The following is an 8,796-nucleotide window of genomic DNA, read 5'->3' on the forward strand; positions in this document are numbered from 1 at the left end:
AAGGAGTCCTATATACGAATAGAAAAAAGAGCAGAATAACTTATATAAGAAATGTGTAAAAGAATAACTCATAAGTAGTATCTAGCAACATAGATATGCTTGGTAGCATAGTATGCAGACTGTAAAATTAATCACATAACAGCCCCGAACCATTTCAATCCTAAAATCCAAAACAAAAACAAATAAACAAAAAATAATTTCTCTAACCCAAATACCTAAATCAATCAATCCAACCAAATATCCAAACATAAAGCATATTTAACACTCAATTAAAAAGAAAATTACCGGTGATGGTTCAAATAAAGTGGAAACTATACCTGGTAGTACTGTTCCTACTTCGACTTGGATTGCTTCCAAGGATTTGCTTTTTCACCTGCAAACCCAGAAAAGAAAAGTTAAAGAAAAACCCTTTAATTTTTTATTACACAGATTTGGAATAGAAATCAATCAATGACAAATGAAATTTACAATTGAATCCAAGAGAGAGTTAAATAAATAAACACTGAGTGGAACGATTGGAAACTCTTTGCCAAGAATACTCATTCAAGAAGCATAAAAGAAATTGAAAAGATCAAAAATACTCTGCTCTCTATGCGATTGAAAAATTACCCAAAATAATTTTAACTTGAAAATCCAAAACCAAACCAAACCAAAGCAACACAAATACCCCAACCATAAACCAAATCTAATCCAATAAACTTGATCAAAATCAAATCTAGCCCAAATGCCTAAATCGAACCTACAGTACCAAACACCCAAACATAAATCATAGTTACCACATAATTTTAAAAAGAATAAAGAAAACCTTTACCAATAACAGTTCCCGCTTCATGATGATGGTGGCTGCCCTGAGATTTATCTCTCTTTCAATCTTTGTTTTTCTTCTATGTTTAAATAGTGTAACATTCTTAACGGGTTCATTATCTCAACTGAAGGCTCTTTTCTTCCTTTTCTTCTTTAAAAATATGGCAGCCATTGGTGAGAGAGACAAAAAGACCTAAACTGAAACCAATCTAAACAAATATAAAAAAACTTGATCATATTTAATGCACAAATTGAAAAGACCTAAATCGAAACCAGTCCAAATAAAATATCAAATTATGATCATATTTAATGAACAAACTGAAAAATGAAGAGAGAAACTTACAGGTAGCGATTCTGACATGATGATGGTGGGAGGATTGTCATTATTGGGAAGTCTGCCTAATATTGACTCTGTTCTCTGATTTTTTTTAATTAGGCAGTAACAAACAAAAAGGAAATTCATTTAAAAATAAATGCAATAGAAGATGGTTAATTGACAATTGCAACTCTTTATCGATCCAACATGAGATCAAAACATGCATAAAAGGAAATAACAATAATACACAAAGAAACAATAATTATAGCTATAATTACATGACAAATTCCAACTCTATTCGTGCACCTACTCATGATCTCTCTCATTTCTCTGTCTTTGCCCTCTCCAGACCTATATTATATTTGACACCAAATATAAATCAACAAAAAAATAGAGACTATACATGTTGACGCAGAGGCTAAATTGAAGTAGTTGGATGACAGATTTCTCAAAAAAATTTCGCCGTCCATGCCTTTCTCATTAACAGATTGTCTTAGTTTGGGTTTTCAAATTGTTTTTTTTTTTTTTTTGGTCTTCTTTTTTTTTAATCTCTTATAACTGTGAAATTGTGTGAAGTACACAGTTAATACCAAACCGGTGTAGTGTCTACTAACCCTGTGAAATAGATCAAAAGGTGTTTTCTAAATCAAAATCGGTTTTCCAAATCAAAACCCCAAGAAAAAAAAAAAAACTATGAACGCAGATTTTAGAAAACAGGGAAAGACTTAGTAATATCAAAATAAATTGAAAAATTGAGAAAACAAACATTTTCATGGAGAACCCAAAAGCCTGAAACAAAAAGGAATCAAAACCAAAATCAAATCTAAACCTATCCAACAAAAAAACTCATAAAAAGTAATATTTCATACCCAAATCTAAAAAAATAGAGAAAAACGTACCGGAGCCGGTTCCGACAATCTTATAGTGGTAGATATATAGCCTAACGGTGTTGATGCGGTGATGCCCATAGATTTTTCTTTCTGCTTGTAGCGGTGCTCTAAGTCTGGCGAGGGAACTCTCTCCTTCTCTCTCTGTATCTGCTTTATTTTTTTTGCCTTTATTGGAAGCTTTTAATTGGATTTTAACCAGTTATTTTTCTTTTTTTATAGGGAGAGGCTTTTAAACGGTACTGTAGCATTGCCAAATAATACAATGTATCGCTTTTTTAACTTATACATGTCTGAATTTTAGATAGGCAATTATCCTATTTGTCAGCACATCCTTAATTGTAGGAATTAACTTTCTCTCAGCTTCTGCTATTATATATAGTATATGATATGATCTATAAACTTATATTTTATGCATAATTTTAAACTACAAAAACTTGCAATTTAAACAATTTATTGATGACATAACTATTGATCTTTAATTTTCTAGAAATTTTGCAAGCATGGAGGATAGAAGAAGATGTAATTCAATGGTGGATTTGTCAAAATTTACCTCTAATAAAAAGATATTAAGTAAGATTGTACTTTTAGGTTATAACTAATTTTGTAGCTAAACTTTGTTCAAAATTAAATTTATTTATTATTGGAAATCATAAAGTTCATGACAACGCATGTAGTAGTTGGCAATGGAACTAGTGGGCTTAGTTATACAACTTGTTTACTTTCAGCTAGTCCACTCATCTTCTGAATTTAGAAATGATGCTAGTGTATTTAGATCCATATTAGGATGAAGCGGGGTACTAGCCCTCGAATTCTGAGTATTCGCTTCATCCATTGAATCTTCAAGCTTGGCTTCATGTCCAGAACTTGGCAAGTCCTCAAAAAAAAAAAAATAAAAAAAAAAATAAATACATTCTCTTGGAATGATCAATTTCTCCATCCACCTCATTGTTACATGCATTCATTTCTTTATGGTCCATTTAGATTGAGGTGAGTAAGGAAGAGTAGAGTAAATTTGGTCTAAAAATTTGTTTATTTTCATCCAACTCTACTCTACTCCTCTCCATTCGCCCTCCTTCCCCCCTGAATCTAAATGGACCCTTAGTTGAGTGGTTGTTAAAATTGAACACATCTGATTCCAAAAGGTCATTAACATCCAAATCTTTCAGAAATTATTCTCCTTCTGAGTTGAAAGAATTGGGCATTCACTATCCCCACGAGGAACTATATTTTTATAGACAATTTGATTATTATCAAGTTGCCATGGGATAACAACCTTTGTGCACCGCACTGCTTTGGATTGAATCACTTGGTGAGCTATTGGTTTTATTTCTAGATTGGACTCCAAAGATGAGTTTCTGACCTTTTCCTTCTTGTCATCACCTTTCACCTTCTTGCCCAAGTAAGTGTTCCAGTAATTTTTTATTTCGTTGTCTGTTCTTCCTGGCAATCTCCTATTAATGAGTGAACACTTGCAAATCCCATAACATGACATGTAATTTGTACACACATTAGCTAACCAGTAACCACTTTTACATATTCAAACTTGTTCAGGACAACTAACTCTCAAGTTATTGAAAGGAGACCATAATACATATTTAAATTATTTTAACCCAAAACTTAATTCAATAGATTTGAGTCTAATAATATTTTCTTAATTACTCAAACCTACCAGATATATAAGATTCCATCATAGTCGTCTATTAGATTAGATTTAGCATTGGTGGAGCTAAAATTTTTACCTTCTAGCAACTCAAAAAACTATTTTATCTATTTTAACACCTCACTTTACAATTCACCCAACAACTATGGTTCTATTTTTTTACTACTTCATTTAAATATTATTTATTCTCTCTCTCTCTCTCTCTCTCTCTCTCTCTCTCTCTCTCTCTCTCTCTTTATTACTTTATTAATGTCGCCTACCTTTTTTACTTTCTTGTCTGTGTAGTATCTTGGTCCCACTTGTTTGAGTTGAGAAAGAAATAAGATAAGATATTGTTTTTTTTTTTTTTAATAACTTGGAGCTACAATGAGCATAGTTCTCAGAATCGGACCGGACCGGGAGGTCGGACAATGAAAATCGGAAACCGGGATGAAAACCGGTTTTTTAAGCATAAGAATCGGGCATATGTGGCAATTCCATGAACCCCTAAAACTGGGGTTGGACCACACGAACCGGTGGCAAGAACCATGTGGTCCAACCCCTTAGCAATTTATAAAAAAAAAAAAAAAACAACTTAACACAATTTTATTATACTTAATTAAATTATTCATCTCTTACAAGGAATAAAAAAAATTATAATTAAAATCCTTCAAAGATATTCAACTTTACTTCAAAAATTAATCATAAATTTTAATGTTTTCATGGTTATTATTTTATTTTATTAAATTTTTTATTTAATTATTAAATATATGCTTGAAAATCATTAAATTTCCCTCACATATATAGATATGTTAGTCAATTTTGCTAGTTTTATAAATTTAATATCTATATTTAGGCTTTAATTAATTATTAAATTAATTATGACGTCATCACGGTTCGACCTCGATTCGACTTTAAAAACCTTGAACCTCTCCCTTTTACGGTTTAATGAACGGTCCGGGTCTGAAAATCTTGATAATGAGTTGACAAAGATGGCAGCTCATTGTACCTCATTGACAATTTTTTTTACCTATACCACCATCAATGTGGCCTACCTTTTAGTATTTTTGGTGGTATAATAGCAAAATTGCTATCATACCACCATTAATGCTAATGCTCATCCACATCGGTGGAGTTAAAAATTTTAGCATTTAATATTTCAAAAAATTACTTTATCTATTTTAACACATAATTTCACAACACATCCTATATCAATGGTCTTATTTTTACCATCAGTCAAACACTATTCTTTTCTATTTTATTAATTTCTTTCTCACATGCTCTCTCTTCCACTCTCTACCACAAAACCCAACTAATTGATAAAATAATATATGTTTATATATATATATATATATATATATATATTTTTTTTTTATGCCTTCTTGCTATTGTGAATTGCTGGTCTTGACAATTCACTATAGCAAAAAGACAAAAATATTTGCCTTTAGCTCCACCAGTGTTGAACACTAAATTGGAGTTTGAGTTACCACCACCAATAGTGATGCTCAAGAGAGTGAAATTAACACCTTGTCAAGTTCATGCATGTACTTATACCATGAAACACATGTTAGGACAAAATATATCTTACCCCCAAAAATTTGTATTATACTACTATGTCTAAATGATCTATTAATAAATTATTTTTGTTGCTACAACTCGTAAGAGCATTAGTATCCGATCTCTCAAATGCCATATGCTAGTATTTTTTAGCATCAAAGTTCCAAAATGAACCATTATCCGGTCTTGTAATTGTAAAAATAAAATATTCATTTTTATTTCTTCTTTCTCTTTCTCTTTGACTCATTTCTCTCTCTATCTTATACTCATTCCTCTCTCTTCTTCAACTTCTCTATTTTCTCTTCATTTCTCCCTCTTCTATGTTTGTTGCCATGGTGGGTTTGTTGCCATGGGTAATGGGTTTCCTGATCGGTGTGGTGGCATGGTTGTCAGCGAGATCAGAGTGATGGGTTCCTAGATCAGCGTGGTTATTGGCATGGTGGCGTGGTTGTAGGCGAGATCGGTGATCATTTTTATTTTATTATTAATTTTTTTTTTTTTTTTTTTTTTTTTTTTGTGGTTCTTGTGGTGGGTTTCTATTGGTGGTTGTCGGCGTGGGTTTCTCTTGGTGATTCTTGAGGTGGTTGCTTTTTTGTGGTTTTTTTTTCTAAGAAACTTTTATGGTTGTTGTTGGTAGTGTGTTTGGTGGTTTTTTTAATGGGTTTTGGTGGTTGGCATGGTAGTGGCTACTGTGATTATGGTGGTGGTTGTTGGCCAGTGCCGTGGTGGGTTTCCTTGGTGGTGGCTAGGTTTGTTTGGTGCCGTAGTGGGTTTGCTTGGTGATTGTGGTAGTGGGTTTTCCTGGTGGTGGCTTAGTTTTTTTAATTATTTTTTATGAAGAGGAAGAGAGACAAGAAGAAAGAGGAGAGAGGAGAGGAAGAGAGAGAAAGTGGTGGTGGTGAAATTAATATTTTAATGAATATATGAGATACATAAGAAATAGGATGTTGGGTATATTGTAAAATGGTATTGCATAATAGATAAAGTAGTTTTAGAGATGGTAAAATGAAATATTTTGTAGAAAGCGGATGTGAATGCTCTAAGGGATTAGACTAGAAATTCCACTTTATTTTTGGAAGTGCTTGGGGGAGGTACCAACTTGCCTAAAAGTACGTGGTATAAGAGCAATAAGAGCCATCATTTTCAAACTTTGCCAAACTAGTTTTCAAAAGTCCAAAAAAAATAAAATAGAAACAAACAAAACAAAATAGAAAAAAAAAAAAAAAAAAAAAAAAAAAAAAAGCAAAAAGCAAAAAAAAAAAGAAAAAGAAAAAGTACTAAAACATTGTTGCGAGTACGACCTTGATGGTCCCTAATAGAGGTGGATGGAAATTGTATGGTTTTGACTAAATTTGACATAGCCAACCTCCAAACAATTATTAAGAGAGAGACATAAAGAGATTAAGAGAGAAAAAATCACTAAACAACAATTTTGTTTATTCATTTAATGCTTAGTTGTGAAGTACAATTATTTATTTATGGGAAGCTATTTTCTAATCTAATTGTCTCACATGGTTCAAGATAAATGACTAACAAATCTCTCATGAAACTTACTGCTAACACATGTTTATAAGAAATACACATGATAATTATGATTAGTCTGCAAGACTACTAACAAACTCACTCTTACTTCTTTAGTTACAACTAACTATCAACTAAGTTATACCTAATTTAATTTAACCTTTGGGATCCCATTCATCTAAGCTATATGACAATGGGTGTGAATCAAAAAGAATTTGACTTGATTTGAGGTAACCACTTTCCAAAGAATTAAATATAAGAAAGAGATAGATGGATTACAAGAAAGAGAAATACACTAAGAAACAATTTGGTTTATTCATTAAATGCTTAATTGTGAACTACAATCACACACACACACAAAGCCAAAGTTGAGAGAAAATCCAATTAGATTCAAATTTGGATTTCAATTGAGCTCTAATTTTGTGACATGTGTCAATTCAATTTTTTAATTTTGGTAAAGACATTTAATACTCATTTCAAAAATCGAAAAGTTGTTTATTTTTACAAAGGAACTTCAAGATCACGTCTAATTGGGTATTGAAGCAAAAGTTCAACTGTAAGTTGATATTTTGGGATAGGCTAGGGTAGTGGTAAGATTCCTCATACTTGTAACTGTTTGATTATTGATTAGTGGATTCTTGAGAGTAGTGATCTTAAATTTACTCAATGGGGTTTTTGCCTTGTGAGAGGTTTTCCGCATTTGTTTGCAAATCACTATGTTAATTTATTTTTCGCTGCATTTAGTTTATTTGGTGATTTGTTGGTGCCTCCACGATTTGCATATAATTTAACCTAATTAACTAACTTGGGTAATTGAATTAATTAACTAGGGTCAATTTATTTTAACCCCATAGATTTCTTGGGAATTCGCTGAGAAGTTCAGAAAGAGAGCATCCAAGGAAATGGGAGTTTGTTACTAATCTTGATTGATCTGCTGCCTACATTGGTGAGTTTATAACTTTGGTACTGATTTCTCTTTTACTGTTATATGCAAAGTAATCTTACATGTTCATTTTTGGATTTGAAATCCATGACTAAATCAATGGCTCTCAATTCAGGCTTAGTATCTCATGTCGTGAATCCTAGCCAGATGTTTAATTGTTTGTGCATTATATTTGTTGAAGGTTGCTTGATTGCTTGGTTTATATGAAGCAGTAGTTCTACCCAAAAGAGCAATTTAGATATGCATACCTATCCGAATGTAATAACATTTAAGGGGATGCTGTGGTTTTTAAATTTTACTATACATATAGCATTTAACAGTCGATCTATCTGATTATGCTATTATCAACATTCTGTCTTTTTGAACAATGATTAAATGCATAGTATCAATTGGATTAGTTTTCTAGTTATAAAAATCTCTCTGACTTAGTTCTGCAATGAAGTCGTAAGTCAAATACATGCAAAAGTTCTTGCAAGCTAGGTCAAATACAAATTGTTTCAAGAGCTTTATCTAGAAGAAAGTTCTATTGCTAAACACTAGTTGATTCTTAAGTGATTTAATCCTTGTTCTTTGCTGGTGTAGTTTGGTTCCGGCGTCTGCTGGAAGTGCAGAAGTGCAGTAATTCAATTGGTATCAAACTTGACTTGATACCACTCTTGGATTAATTAATCGCAAGTGTTCCTCTCTTTCTTTGTAGGGCAAGACTTAGGTACAGTATTTAGATGCTGTTCCTTAGATTCCCCTCTTAAAATTCTGCTGTGTGAATTTTTTCTCATAGGATGGAAGTGTATTTTTCAGTTAAATAGACACATGGTTGAATCTTAAGAAGAGAACCTAAAGAACAGCACCTAAGGTACTGTACCTAAATTTTGTCATTCTTTGTAACTAGAATTTAAATGATTTTGTTGTATGAATTGGGATTTGAGAAGATTAGTCCTTTTAATTGAGTGAATGAATGCTACAAGGTTTGGGAGGGGACATCCTAAGTTTGAAGCCTTTGATATGAACTTGGCTTTTGTGTTTGTGACTTTGTGATTTTGTGTTTATGGGCCTTATTGACTCGTTAGATTTGTATAATAGAATATTATGTCTAACTATGATGCATATTTTCCTTTATGTGTTAGTT

The 8,796-nt window shown here is 32.0% G+C and overlaps 1 long non-coding RNA gene across 1 annotated transcript; it reads right to left on the minus strand.

Moving 5' to 3' along the window:
• Positions 1–808: 808 nt before the first annotated feature.
• On the minus strand, positions 809–2,068 carry LOC115975720. Its single transcript, XR_004088182.1, has 3 exons — positions 2,020–2,068; positions 1,148–1,222; positions 809–1,002 (listed from the first exon to the last, which is right to left on the minus strand). It is a non-coding gene; the product is annotated as an uncharacterized LOC115975720 (long non-coding RNA).
• Between the last annotated feature and the right edge of the window lie 6,728 nt (positions 2,069–8,796).

This window comes from Quercus lobata, chromosome 2 (assembly GCF_001633185.2).
Source record: "Quercus lobata isolate SW786 chromosome 2, ValleyOak3.0 Primary Assembly, whole genome shotgun sequence".
Classification (NCBI taxonomy): Eukaryota; Viridiplantae; Streptophyta; class Magnoliopsida; order Fagales; family Fagaceae; genus Quercus; species Quercus lobata.